Source organism: Caretta caretta, chromosome 6, assembly GCF_965140235.1.
Source record: "Caretta caretta isolate rCarCar2 chromosome 6, rCarCar1.hap1, whole genome shotgun sequence".
In the NCBI taxonomy this organism is placed as follows: domain Eukaryota; kingdom Metazoa; phylum Chordata; order Testudines; family Cheloniidae; genus Caretta; species Caretta caretta.
Window position 1 is genome coordinate 72,391,017 of NC_134211.1, and position 15,334 is coordinate 72,406,350.

Sequence of the window (15,334 nt, forward strand, 5' to 3'; positions counted from 1 at the left end):
GGCAACCTCAGCACTGGCGGTTCCAGCACCACCGACAGTGGGAACAGCGGCTTGGGAGCACCGGACACCGCGTGACCCCCTCGGCGCCGAGGGGAGGGAGCAGGCCTGTCTCCCAGGGTTCTCCTCTTTGTCCTCCCTGGCCGACTCCGTGGCGGGCACATCAACGGCCCCAGCCCTGGAGGATAGCAGGGTCCTGCAGCAGTTACTGTGGCGTGTGGCCCAGAACCTGGGGATCCAGGCAGAGGAAGTGGTGGAGGATGCCGACCCCATGGTAAAAAGAAAAGGAGTACTTGTGGCACCTTAGAGACTAACAAATTTACTTGAGCATAAGGTGCCACAAGTACTCCTTTTCTTTTTGTGAATACAGACTAACATGGCTGCTACTCTGGACTCCATGGTAGACATCCTCGCCCACTCTGGCCCTCCTGTATTGCCCTACTGCTGATAAAAACAATCAGCAAGACCACAAAAACCTTATGGGAAACTCTGGCCTCCTTGCCCCCTACAGCTGAGAGGAACAAAAGGAGGCATTTCGTCGCCTCCAAGGGTTACGAACGTCTGTATACCCACCCCACACCAGATTCCTTGGTCGTGGATGTAGCCAAGCAGCACGAGTGCCAGGGCTACCAGGGACCCTCCCCAAAAAAACAGGATTGTTCAGTGGGGGGATTGCAGCTTCGCATCTCAAACCAACAGGCCATCATAAGTAGGTTCTCTTTCAACACCTGCAGCGCGGTGGTCAGATTTGCTGAGCTGCTGCCCCAGGACTCCCACACAGAATTCTCTGTGCTGGTAGAGGAGGGCAAACTCATCGCCTGGGCCTCCCTGCAGGTGGCTCTGGATGGAGCACATGGCTACAGGGGTGGCCATGAGGAGGAGCTCCTGGCTTCAGGTCTCTGGTCTTCCTTACGAAGTCCAGCAGACCATACAAGACCTCCCTTTCGAGGGTTTGGCCCTCTTCTCGGAGAAAACGGATAAAAGACTCCACAGTTTAAAGGACTCGAGGGCCACCCTCAAGTCCCTGGGATCTCCATACTCCCGTGACTCAGTGGAAGCATTTCTGGTCACAGCTTCCCCCACAATTCTACCAACCGCAGACCCAGCAGGACGGTTCTCGGAGGAGAAACAGAAGCGGCAGGAAAAGACTGCACACATCCTGAGGCCGGGGCTCTGGCCAGTCCAGGCCGTCTTTGGGCCAGAAGCAGGCCTTTTGAAGGTGCGCTCGAGGATGATGTACTAGTGCCACAACTGGATCTATCCCACCTTACCTTTTCATCCCAACTATCCCCTTTCTACCTTGTGTGGGCCTGTATCATATTGGACCATTGGGTGCTCCGCACGGTAGAGAGGGGATACTCCCTCTAATTCTCTGCCCCCCTGCCCTTCCCCATCCCTCTTCAGGCACCCTTCTCATGAGCAACTCCTCGTGCAGGAGGTGAAATCGCTTCTGTTGCTGTGGGCAGTGGAGCTGAAGGGCAAAGGCTTCTAATCCCTGTATTTCCTAATACCAAATGCCAAAGGCAGCCTCAGGCCCATCCTAGACCTGTGAGATGTCAACAGCTTTATGAAGAAACTGAAGTTCCGCATGGTCTCTTTGGCCTCCGTTATCCCTTCCTGGGATCCAGGGGACTGGTATGCCACCTTCGACTTGAAGGACGCGTATTTTCACATAGTGATCACACTGTCCCACAGAAGGTACCTCAGTTTTGTGGTCATCCACACCCATTACCAGTTCACAGTCTTCCTTTTCGGCCTGTCAGTGGCACCTTGAGTACTTACCAAGTGCATGGCAGTTGTGGCCGCGTTCTTGCACAGGCGGCAGGTACAGGTGTTTGAGTACCTCGACGACTGGCTCACCAAGGACCACTTCAGGGTTCAGGTGGAGGCACAAGTGGACTTCATAAGAACAACGTTTGACAAACTGGGCGTTCTCTTGAACATGGGAAAATCAACGCTGTCCCCGGTTCATAGGATAGAATTTATAGGGGCGGTACTGGACTCGACACAGGTCAGGGGATACCTCCTGGAAGCGAGATTCCAGGCCCTAGGTGATATCATTCGAACTCTCAGGCAGTTCCCTACCATCAGAGCAAGGAATTGCCTGAAACTGCCTGAAACTCCTAGGACACGTGGCCACTTGTACATGCGACGCAACAGGAAGTGTCAGCAGTTTTGCTCCTTACTGAATCACAGCCCAGGCTCCCATCGCAGATGCATTCCTTTCCCATGGGGGGACTACCTCTTATATGCGTTCCCTCCCATTCCTCTTGTTCACAAGGTACTCCTCAAAGTACGAAGGGATGAAGCGTCGGTGATATTAATAGCTCCAGCTTGGCCCTGCCAACAGTGGTACACACCCCTCCTCGAAATGTCTGTGGAAGCCCTGATCACCTTAGCACTCTTCCCGGACTTGTTAACTCAGGATCATGGCAGTCTGCAGCACCTGAACCTTGAGTTGTTGCACCCCAGGTCATGGAAGCTCCATGGCTGAACCTGATGGAGCTCTCCTGTTTGGACCCTGTGAGACAAGTATTCCTTGGCAGTAGGAAACTGGCCAAATGGAAGAGATTTTCAATCTGGTTGGCACAACATCATCCGTCTCTGATCATGTCCATACCCCTTATACTGGACTACCTTCTACACCTCCAGCGTTCCTCCATAAGGTTGTCTCCCAGTTTCATGTCAACCAGGACGTTTTTCTCCCATTTTTCTACTCTAAGGCACAGTCAAGCAGCAGGGAACAAAAACTTCATTCACTGGACATTCGCCAGGCGTTAGCCTTTTACATTGAGTAAACCAATCCATTCCAGAATTCCATTCAGTTGTTAATCATGGTAGCGGACAGAATGAAAGGACTTCCAGTCTCCTCCCAAAGGATTTCGTCATGGATCATGTACTTCATCTGGGAATGCTACGACCTGGCGAAGATAGCTGCCACTCCGCTCACAGCGCACTCCACCAGGGCACAGGTTTTGTCAGCAACAGGCACACATTCCAACCCAGGAAATATGCAGAGCGGCGACGTGGTCCTCCATTCATACATTCCCATCGCATTATGCCGTTACCCAGCAGGCCAGAGACGATGCAGCCTTTGGTTGGTAGAGCGGTGCTTCAGTTAGCAAACATTTAAGCTCTGACCCTGCCTCCAAATTTAGGCTTGGAAATCACCTAATTGGAATTGACATGAGCAATCACTAGAAGAAGAAAAAATGGTTACTGACTTCCTTGTAACTGTTGTTCTTTGAGATGTGTTGCTCATCTCCATTCCAATACCAACCCTCCTTCCCCTCATCAGAGTAGCCGGCAAGAGGGAACTGAGGGGGTGGCAGGTCGGCAGGGCCCTATATGGAGCGCCATGAAGGCGAGACCCCTGGGGGTGCCCAGGCTGACTCTATGAATACTGCTAGGGGAAAAATCTTCTGGCTATTGTGCATGCAGTGCACACGCACACCGAATTGGAATGGATATGAGCAACACGTCTTGAAGAACAACAGTTGCAAGAAGGTCAGTAACTGTTTTTTATCGTCTTCAGTTATTAAATGAATCTCACATCCACCTATGATATGTATAATTATGTAAAATTAATACAAAACTGTATTAAAATAATAATAAGGTTGCAAAGTTTAAATGTTAGGAAATGCTTGCAACTTTAATTCTGTCCCCTTCTATGTATGACTCGATACTGTACTTAATTACATAGTCACCTATTTTTTCCTCAGAACCCTTGCCTGGTTTAGTGCACAACAAGGCTGGTACTTAGTGTATGAGGCAGCTGTTCAATATTTCTGTTAGCTAGCAGCAGTAGTAGGCTATCCTCCTCTGTGGACCAGCCACAGTAGGGGGGAAATGAAATATACTGAGTCTGTGAGTTATATACAGTTAGGAGGTCTAATTCCAAGCATCTGAGGTCAACTCTGTACTGACTCTCTGCATGCATTATAGCAAGGTTCAAACTCAGTACAGATCTCTACTACTTGAGCTAAAGGACTAACCTCCATCAGTTAGCAGCAATAGTAGGCTGTTATCCTCTGTGGGCCAGACAGTAAAGGGGGGATGTGTAACATATTGAAACAATGAGTTACACATGCAGGAACTACCTCATGTTACAGACCCCCAGGCTAAGCACAGAGATTTGACAAATTCTTTCTGAGAGGCTGTGTGGCTAAGTGGATGAGTTGTCATATTAGAGACTTAGGGTGAAAACTTGGCCTCCCTTGAAGTTTCTGTCAGAACTCCCTTTTACTTCAATGGGCCCAAGATTTCACCCGGGGACTCTAGTCCCAGCTGAGCCAGAAACCACCTTGTTATTAACCTTCCAGTTATTTTTTCTGTAAAATGGGGGGTGGGGCTGAGACTTGCCTCCCTCCTAAAGTAGGAGGATAAAGGTCTGTCTCTATAATGGGGATTATGAATGGCACACAATTATTTTACTAAAAATACTACAGAATTATTTGCACAAGTGAGTAGAAGTATTGAATCTACATCACCTGTCTCCCACCCATTGGGCTTTCCCTCGTGCTAACAAATATCTTGCTAAGGGGCAGGGAAAGATCCATTTTGTTTGTGTCCCAGCTGGAGGCTCATTTCTGTGTGACCACTTCAGAATGATGCCTGGAGCGTAGTGGGGCCTGGGACCGTGCACCTTGCAACTGGATGTTCAGAGAAGTGTTGTGTTGTGTTTTTTTGTTTTTAAAGCACCAAGTAAAACATTTTTCAGAGGATTCTCTTTTGCTAAGTTAGATTTTCAGGTGGACAACCCGTGGCCTACCCCCCACCCCCCCGAAGTATAACAATTTCCTGTAACTGGAGATTGTCCCAAATGCTACTCTATGTCAGTTTTTAAGAAGAGGATTTTGTTGGTAGAACTAAGATATGATTTCAATATGTAGGATGTCAAAATAAAGTATGAGCCCTATTAGATGCTGTCATTTAATATAAAAAATACTAAATTTAACTAGGGTTATAAATATTTGACAACTGAGAGGTTATACTAAAATATTTCAGGATATAGCATTGTTTAGGACTATATTTATATATTAATCTAGTTCTCTCCATTGCATTTCATTCTCTTTTTCCTGCATTGATATATTTTTAATTACTATGGGTACAAAGAACATCTGTGCTTTTGAGGTTTCTGTGAGCTTCTAAAACAAAATAACTAGAGCAACTGATCCTTCTTCAGAGCAAACTGGAGTATCCTCTGATACCTTTTTCAGTTTTTTCATGGCATTTCCTGTTTTTCTAACAAAATAAATCCCTTACTTTATTTATTTCCAGAAACCTAAACTAGCATAAGTACTTCCTAAGATCATTTTGGGGAACAGTTCGTCTTGCACCAAGTATTCTGGCCAAATTATGTTGTGACTAAGGTGTGTGATAATTTGGAACATTTTCAAGCATCTGGTATTTTGATTTAACTTCTCCCCAAACTGTACTTTATAGCTGAACTGCAAGCTCTTTCTATGTAGTTGTCTTTCCTGTGCAGCCTGCATCTCACTATATGTAACTGTTAATATACTTCCATGACACTTTGAAAAAGCATGTAGTATCTTTTTGGCTCCCCACTCCATCCTCAATTAAAAATGGGAAGCTGTAATTGTGTAACAAGGTAGTCTGCCCCTTTAAGGCTGGGCATCTGGGGACAACCAGCCACATTCAATTATCAGACCAGATGGGAAGGGGGTCAGGTGATTCCTATACAGAGCTGAGAGAGCTGCAGGAGGGAGGTTGGCTTCTGTGGCATGCCCTAGAGTAATGGAGAGACACTCTGGCATCTGGGCCCCTGCAACTCAGAGAGCTGTTTTTGGCAGAGCTATTCAGCCTACTATAGCACAGTGATACTCAGACTGTGGTTTGTGAGCTGAAAGTGGCTCTTTAATGTGTCTCCTGCAACATTTTGCAGCACTGGGTATCAAAACACTGTGTTACTTAATTATTACCCAATGTAAAAAGAAAAGGAGTACTTGTGGCACCTTAGAGACTAACAAATTTATTAGAGCATAAGCTTTCGTGAGCTACAGCTCACTTCATCGGAGCCGTAGCTCACGAAAGCTTATGCTCTAATAAATTTGGAGCTGTAGCTCACGAAAGCTTATGCTCTAATAAATTTGTTAGTCTCTAAGGTGCCACAAGTACTCCTTTTCTTTTTATGGATACAGACTAACATGGCTGCTACTCTGAAACCTACCCAGTGTAAGTTATTAATCAGTCAGGATGCTTTACTATGTTATTAATCGAATAAGTTATCAACTTGCACTAGGGTATTATCTTATTTGCTGTGAGAATAATATATGTTGTGGCAGGGTGGTCATCCGCTCCTGCCCCAAAGGGCTTGAAATCAGCCCTAGGAGAGGGCAAAGGCTGTGAGAGGACTGCTGCTAGGGAAAGCAGCAAGCCTCAGCTGATTGGGAAAACAGCAACATCTGCAGCCATGCCCCAGTCAGGCCCCAGGTGGCCTTTATAAGAGGGCCCTGGGCTAGGAGGAGACACTCTTTCTCTAGATGTTGAGAGGGAGGGGCCTGATTGCTGGGAGCTGAGCAGGGTACCTAAAGTGGAGCGGAGCTGGGGACCTCTGGCTTGGAAAAACCCCAGGCTGCAGGCCTTGTAGAAGGCCTACCAGTGGAGCAGAGCTGGGGAAAGGCCAGAGGAGCTAGCTCTGGACTGAGAAACCCCCAGGCTGCAGGCCTTGATGAAGGCCTAGGAGAAGGGTACTGCGGTTGCAGAGGGTAGCCCAAGGGTAAGCAGAAGCAGCAGGTCCAGACCCTCCTTGCTGATGATGAGTGGCAATTATACTGCAGTCTGCCTCATGGAGCGGGGGCTAGCTGGTGACTGGCAGTAGCCAAAGACTGAGGCAAGGTGGGGATAGAGGTTGGGGTTCCCTGGGGGGGGAGAGACCCAGATCTGTGGGGGTACTGCCAGGGGGCAGCACCACGCTGGGACTCAGGGCCCAGCAGCAAGCGGGACACTGGCCTGCAGAGGGCAATCCGGAGGCTGGAAATGCTAATTCCCTGGACGACCAGCAGGAGGCGCCGCAGGGGTGAGTCGCTGCCCCGCTACTCTGTGTGTGTATATATATATATATATCACTAAATATTTCCTCTGTCCTACTGTTTAAATATGAATATATAGTACTATAGTAAATGAAACAATGAATTCACACTATTGTGACTCTCTTGGGTAATGCTGATTGCTAATTTTGCTCCTGAACCACTAAGGTTTGAGTATCACTGCTCTAGCATATATTCTCTCTGGAACTATTATTTGGCTAGATCCACAATATAGGCTTATTGCTGTAGTGCCTAACTTTAGGTACTGGCTTCCCAGTGGAATCTTCAGCCCAGAGTTAGCCACTCAGGCTCCTTATACAATGTATGTGGAGTGTCAGGGGTCTACAAATGGGATTCACAAAATCCATCACACTGAGCAAGGAGCCGTCTCAGCTAGCCAGCATGAAATGCTGAGAAGAGAAGTATGGCCTAAGTACGGGAATTAAGTGTCCAAGGCTATGCAACAGGAGGCACTTATCTCCACAAGCTCTCCTGGAGTTAGGGATCTAAGCCAGATCAGTCCTTTTGCACAGAAAATGAAGAGGTGTTACTCCCCCTTATAACCCAGTGATTAGGGCACTCACTCAGGCTGTGGGAGGCCCAGTATCAAATCCCCAGTGGGTCTGCTTTGGAGCAGGGATTTGAACTAGGACTGTCAAGCAATTAAAAAAAATTAATTGTAAGAATAAAAAAAAAATTGTGATTGATTGCAGTTTTAATTGTACTGTTAAACAATAATAGAATACCATTTATTTAAATATTTGTGATGTTTTCTACGTTTTGAAATATATTGATTACAGTTACAAAACAGAATACCAAGTGTACAGGACTCACTTTATATTATTTTTATTACAAATATTTGCACTGTAAAAAAGATAAACAAAAGAAAGTATTTAAATCAGTGGTCCACAACCTTTCTTGTGGGAATAGCATATTGCTATTCCCAGAAGACTGTGGCGGGCGCCGCACACCCCGCCGCCGAAATGCCGCCGGCGGTTAAGGAGCGTCGCCGCCGAGAAACGGCAATGCTCGGCAACAATATTTTGGAGGCAGGGTGTCCTGAGGGGGCACAAAAATGCCCCGGTGGGTGCCATGGCTCCCGAGGGCACCGCGTTGGGGACCCCTGATTTAAATTCACCTCATAAAAGTACTATAGTGCAACATCTTTATGGTGAAAGTGCAATTTACAAATGAAGATTTTTTTTTTTTACATAACTTCACTCAAAAATAAAACAATTTAAAACTTTAGAGCAGTGTTTCTCAAACTTTTTGTGCTGGTGATCCCATTTGGACTTTAAAAAAATTGTGATCCCCCCCGCCCCCCAAAAAAAAACAAAATTCTGATCCTTTACTTCCAGCCTTGTGGGGCTTAGGCCTGTAGCCCCGCTCGGGGTTCCAGGCTTCAGCCCTGCTTGGGGTACAGGGCTCTGGGCTTCATGGGTAAAACAGCTTACAGAAATGTAGGAAATGTGCTGTGTGAGGGAGCATTGCGTTTTGGGGTTGTGTGTTTTTTTTTTTTTTACAGTGAAGAGCAACAAATTTATAAACAGTGTCTGTAAGCCTGTGATAGAATTCCTGCCATGTAGCTTAATTCAGTGCAGCACAAAGTCTAAATTCTTTTGACATGGGTGCAACTCCTTTTGAAGATGAAGTTGACTAATGAGGTGAAATCCTGGCTTCACTGAAGTCAATGGCAAAACTCCCATTTGCTTCATTGGGGCAAGAATATTACCCATAGTCTCTGAAGAAAGAATAGTGTAGTCATGATGATGAATACAGAAAAGAACATCCTTGTCATTTCTAAATCATCTGTTTTTGTTTCCATTTAGAATACTATCACTAATTTAAGAAATTTAGCTTCCAGTGTGTGTAATAAATCTGTCAATTTTTTTCTGCCAAGAGTTGTATTTGATAGTACTTTCTAAGTAGATTCCTCAAATAAAATTGTGTGATGTACAAACATTTAATTACCATAAGCTCCTGGAGAGACCTACTTCTTGTTGCTTCTAGCTATATTTTCAGGTTCTAGGAATTAACGCTGTGACTTTGTTTCTGAAATCTTTAACAACTGGCTTTAAGCCTACAGTACTGCAGTTTGGGTATTACAGAAGTGTACTTTATTAATCTCTTTGCAATCAGTCCAGTTGGATCCAGAATGCTTTTCCATGGTTAGTATTCTTTTTTACTTAGTAATGGTTCTCATGAAAACTTTATTTCTATCTGAAGCATTTCTCCTTATGCCATCTTAATAAAATGTTTTTACAAATGCCTGTCTCTTAATTTGTTTTGTGTTCCTTAAAAATATCTATTCAGTTTAATACAATTTTGAAAAAATGGGATAGGACACGTAAGATTCATAGGGTAGAATAAATTGTCTGACCTTGTTAACCAAAGACGCACTATTGCCTATTTGCTAGGTTGGGACAACAGGATGCAGAGTTGGTATAGTGACTACAAATGCCAACTTGAAGAACTGTAAAACTCATCTGGAAATAACATAAACCCAGGATCAGTGAACAAAGAGAGCCTTAGAACATCTGCATGCTTGATTATGATTAAGGCTACAATTTAGTCATGGGTATTTTTAGTAAAAGTCATGGACAGGTCATGGACAATAAACAAAAATTCATAGCCTGTGATCTGTCCATGACTTGTACTACGAATACCTGTGATTAAATCTTGTGGGTGGGGCTCTGGAGAACCGTGGGGGGCGTGTTCCTGAGAGGTGGCAGCGGGCGACTGCTGCTGGGGGGGTGGGCTCCTGGGGCCAGTGGCACCAGCTGCCAGGGGCTGTGGCCCATGGCTGCTTTGGCCAGCTGCCTAGGGACCACTGCCTGGGACTGTGGCTGCTCTGGCCAGCCAGGGACTGCTGCCTGAGACCGTTGATGGCAGCTGCTCCAGGTGGCTGGAGGCAGCTGCCCCGGACTGTGGCTGTTCCAGCCAGCCAGCTGGGGATCACTGCCACTGCTCTAGCCAGCTGGCTGGGGACCGCTGGCCGGGGCCAGGGACCGCGGCTGCTCCAGCCAACCCAGGACCGCTGCTGGGGGCTGCCGGAGCAGCAGCTGGTGTGGCTGTCCTCAGGGCCACATGAACTGCTAGCCCCAGAGCCAGCTGCTTGGGTGGCCGTGGGGCTAGCCACCCTGGCCCCTGCAGAAGTCACGGAGGTTGCAGAATGTCATGGAATTCGTGACTTCCACAACTTCAGTGACAGATACGGAGTCCTAATTATGATATGAAGGCAGTCATAGTAAACCTGTTGGCTCTGCATTTATCTTTGATAGGGGCTTATTTCATTAGAAAAATTGGACTTCTTAGCCACAGCAGTCAGCTACAATAACCAGATGAATTATATAAGTAACTTGTCAAAAGAGCAAAAGATTGCTTAGGGAGCTCATGTTGTCATTAAAGAACCCTCTGGCAGCGTGTGCTCCTAGCATCCACACCAACGTGATGGATTAGATGAGCAGGTACCTATACTCTAAGTAATGGATGCTGTTTAGAAGTGTTTGTGCCCCAAGATAATTGCAGGGCACAAATTTATTTTATCAGGTGTCTTTGTCAGAGTAAAGAGTGCAGTATTTGGGAAATGGTGGTCATCTTGGTTTGTCATCTTTTCCATCTTCACTGTTACTCAGCTCATTACCTTTTGGTAACATTCTTTTTTCTCCACTTCCTCACTTCTCCCTACCCCCCATATTATATCCATACCCTTGCCAGATACTTTATCTTTTTCTAGTATAACAATTCTAAATTCTGTCCTTTCTTCATCTCTGAAGTTAAAATCCCTTTTCAGGCTTTATTAATCCATAATTCAGATTATTGTATGCTCTACCTTTTTGCCTTCCACATTGTACCCCTGCAGTCTAACTAAACCTGTTCTTACTGAGATCATCTTGCTTGCCCACTACTTTGACCACATCTCCTCCTCTTCAAATCCTCCCTTGGCTTTGTCTTCCTTCTGACATAAATTATAAGGTGATTGCTTTGACCTTCACAGTTCTGCACAATTTTGCTCCTGCCAATATTTCTCATTCCTCACTTTCTACTGAGTTCTTTCTGACAATCTCATTTGCATTTTTCTTCTCTTCCATTGTGGTGCCTTCTATGCCTCAAATGCCGTTGTCATCCTGATGTGGCAAATTCCAATCCCTCAATTTTAAAATCCATCTAAGCGTAGTTCTTGTACTGAGCCTTACTGTTAATCCCCACCAGTTTTGAAGTCCTTTAATATTACATATATAAAAAGTCAAAATCTGCTGTGTTGTTGAGTAACCACATTGTTGCCTGGTCATCTTTGTGCTTTTTGGTGGTATATGGTTTGTCTTGAGGTTAAGTCTTGCTCTCATTGAAGACAATGGCCATTTTGCCATTGATTTAAGTGCGGAAAGGGTCAGGCTCTTAACTTTGTTTAATGTTGTGTTCTGTGTGTGCTGCTGGTGCACAGCAATAATTCTAAAGAGAAATAGTCATAGTGTTTATATTCCTTTTTGACGAAGCTGCAATAACAAATCGTGCAATCCATTCAATCTGTCTCGCTAATGAACTATCTAGATAATAAGTTCTACCTCCAACTGAGAACTTCTCAAATTTACACACATTTAATTCCCTTGCAATTGTTTAAAATATTCAAAATATCATAGCTTCGATGCAGTAAACATTTCGGTAATCATCTGAATGATGTTTGAATACATATTTGACTGTTTTGGATGCTGGCCAGTGGGGGGGGAAATGTCTGTTTTGTGTATACATATAAATTGACTGGTAAGGTGTATGTCAGAATTGTTAATGTAACCCTGACTCATGGTTTCATTGTTATATTTTTCTTAAGTGGGAGTGTGTATGTGCCCTGAGTATGCATACCCTGCATAAAAGACAGGAGGAGGAGGAGGTTGTACTCCCCCGCCTTTATGTCCAATACCCATTGGTTAGAGCACTCACCCAAGATGTAGGAGACCCGGGTTCAAATCCCCCCTCTGCTGGTTCAGAGCAGAGACTTGAACATGCATCTCCCACCTCCCTGGGGTGTGCCCTAGTCATTGGGATATATAGAGTTAAACTCTTAATCTCTCCTGTTGAAACTGTTCCCAACAAAGCGCACTGCATTGGAATAATTTGACTTTTTATTACAATTTTATCATTATTATCACTATTTATTTGTACGGTGGTAGTGCCTAGGGGCCCTGTTTGAGAATTCAGACCATATGCACTCGTTTTTCAGAAATGAAGTAAAAAGACTTTACCATCTTGACAGAGGACAAGAAACGAGTAGTGGCTGAAACAAATAGATTTGGGATATGAGGAGAAGGGGTCCACGAGCAAACACTGAAACAAGCAGCTTTGAAATGTTAAATAGTCATAGGCTCATAGCTCACTGTCTGCCTAGTGATTGTCAACTGGCAGGGATTGGTAGGCATTACAGCAGAGTTTTTAAAGAGATGTTTGGAGGGGGATAAAGTAGTAGCTTTAGGTAACCCTAATATGCCTTCTTCCTCATAGGACCATATAGCATATACCAGAGAAGCAACAAGACTCAAACATGTTGAGTGACTATAGTGGGGTGAAATGAGGGAGGCGAGTATGGAAATATGACACAGTTGCCTTCCACAGCTATTATTTCTCCTCCAAGCACTTATGCATGTGGGACTTCTCGGTGTCAAGTGGAGTGCCCCAGGGGTCGGTCCTGGGGCCGGTTTTGTTCAATATCTTCATAAATGATCTGGAGGATGGTGTGGATTGCACTCTCAGCAAATTTGCGGATGATACTAAACTGGGAGGAGTGGTAGATACGCTGGAGGGGAGGGATAGATACAGAGGGACCTAGACAAATTGGAGGATTGGGCCAAAAGAAATCTGATGAGGTTCAATAAGGATAAGTGCAGGGTCCTGCACTTAGGACAGAAGAACCCAATGCACAGCTACAGACTAGGGACCGAATGGCTAGGCAGCAGTTCTGCGGAAAAGGACCTAGGGGTGACAGTGGACGAGAAGCTGGATATGAGTCAGCAGTGTGCCCTTGTTGCCAAGAAGGCCAATGGCATTTTGGGATGTATAAGTAGGGGCACAGCGAGCAGATCGAGGGATGTGATCATCCCCCTCTATTTGACATTGGTGAGGCCTCATCTGGAGTACTGTGTCCAGTTTTGGGCCCCACACTACAAGAAGGATGTGGATAAATTGGAGAGAGTCCAGCGAAGGGCAACAAAAATGATTAGGGGTCTGGAACACATGAGTTATGAGGAGAGGCTGAGGGAACTGGGATTGTTTAGTCTGCGGAAGAGAAGAATGAGGGGGGATTTGATAGCTGCTTTCAACTACCTGAGAGGTGGTTCCAGAGAGGATGGTTCTAGACTATTCTCAGTGGTGGAAGAGGACAGGACAAGGAGTAATGGTCTCAAGTTGCAGTGGGGGAGGTTTAGATTGGATATTAGGAAAAACTTTTTCACTAGGAGGGTGGTGAAACACTGGAATGCGTTACCTAGGGAGGTGGTGGAATCTCCTTCCTTAGAAGTTTTTAAGGTCAGGCTTGACAAAGCCCTGGCTGGGATGATTTAATTGGGGATGGGTCCTGCTTTTGAGCAGGGGGTTGGACTAGATGACCTCCTGAGGTCCCTTCCAACCCTGATATTCTGTGATTCTATGATTCTATGAGCATGAAGTGAAGCATGTGTCTAAGTGTTTGCAGGATCAGGGCCAAGGCCAGTAAAAAGCATTGTTCAGGACAATGTACAAGGGGAAAAAAAGAACTTGGAGCCAGTAACTTTTGAGTTGTGTGGCTTCTCTCATCATTACCCTTTTAAAGCTAAGTCCTATTGAGATGATAAACATTTTAGTGGCTTTACATGCAATTTGAGCTCTGTTCATTGAAGTCTAAATTCATATAAAAATATCCACCTGCCATCCATATACTCAAAACCCCAAATAAAATAATAGTGAAGCAAATGAATGGGAAATACAATATAACATTTAGTGACCTTGCAGTACCACTAACTCTGTTCTCTGTCTCTCTCTATGTATCTTATAAACTTAGTTATTTTCCTATAACAAATTATAATCACAGCTATAATCCACACTGAATGGTACCCATAGAACTGGCACTGTCTCTGTAAGTATGCAGATTATAAAGGTGGATTTAGAAATTTGACTTCATTGCAGAAATAGGTGTAATTTGTAAGAAAATGTAAAGTTGTCACAATCTTTTCTATTTTACCATAATAAATGAGTTTTCTTACCTTGCAATCATGAGTGGGGGGAAAAAAAGCCCTACATCAACTCCCAATAAATGCTGTGCCTGAAGAGTAGTAACTTTTAATCTTTATTATTGGTTTCTTGAGCCACTTCTCCATTCATATTGAAAATATGAAGATGATATACTGGTACATTGAATTTAATGTATAGAAATAGAGAGAAGTGGTGCAGGTTCTTGATATTATAACATCTGCATAGATGTTAATTATGCATGCCTATTGACTTCAGACCACTTATGTAGATAGCTAAATATGCATTTAGGTACCTAACCTTAGATAGTCATTGTTGAGACTCTTAGCTGAAGATAGCTCACCCTATTGAGGGTTAAACTGGCTCAGTTTGGGGAGATTCCACGCTTCTATAGATGACTCTTCTTATACCTCCTTCCGCTGTGCGTGAGATTTCTTGGAATTGTGATACTGGGAGCCATTGTGTGATAGCTCTGATACTTTCAAATACTCATGCTGAGAAATAAACTCCATATTGCATGATTCACTGATGTTATGGTTTAAAGTCCTAGAGTCACTTATTTGTCATATGCATTTTGACCAGAAAATATATTGTTTTTAACACAGTCACACTTTTTACAAACTGTAGCCTGTATGCTGAGAAGTTTTCATCTGAATGATTAAATCTAGAAAACTGTCCTTCTTTCCAGTTAAGTATAGTACTTAGTTTCCTTTACTGAGGAATATATGTTAATCAGGAATGGATGAGTTGCTTTGAAAATAAGAGTGATTAATTCGACTAGGATTTTATTTAAATAGTTCGGCATACTCTCTTGGGTTAAAGGTAATTAGAGTTTGGCAAATTTTTTTGCTGTTACTTTGACTACTCTATGACTTGGATTCTTATATTAAATCCTTGGTTGCCAAAGGTAAACCCTGTTTTTGTCAATTGTAGATTTGCAATTTTGTCAATATTTAGCATTCCCAGTTGGGTAGATTCCATTCTGGTCTTTCTCACATTGAATATTCCCTTAATCCCGCAAATAGTCCAGTTGATTTCCGTAATTAAGGTCATACTCCCTGTGTGTAAGAATG

General features: G+C 44.4%; 1 protein-coding gene across 5 annotated transcripts in view; it reads left to right on the forward strand.

Annotated features, from left to right (window-relative positions):
- Positions 1 to 15,334, forward strand: part of FSIP1 (fibrous sheath interacting protein 1) — a 195,352-nt gene that overhangs the window by 51,829 nt on the left and 128,189 nt on the right. The window lies entirely within an intron of this gene.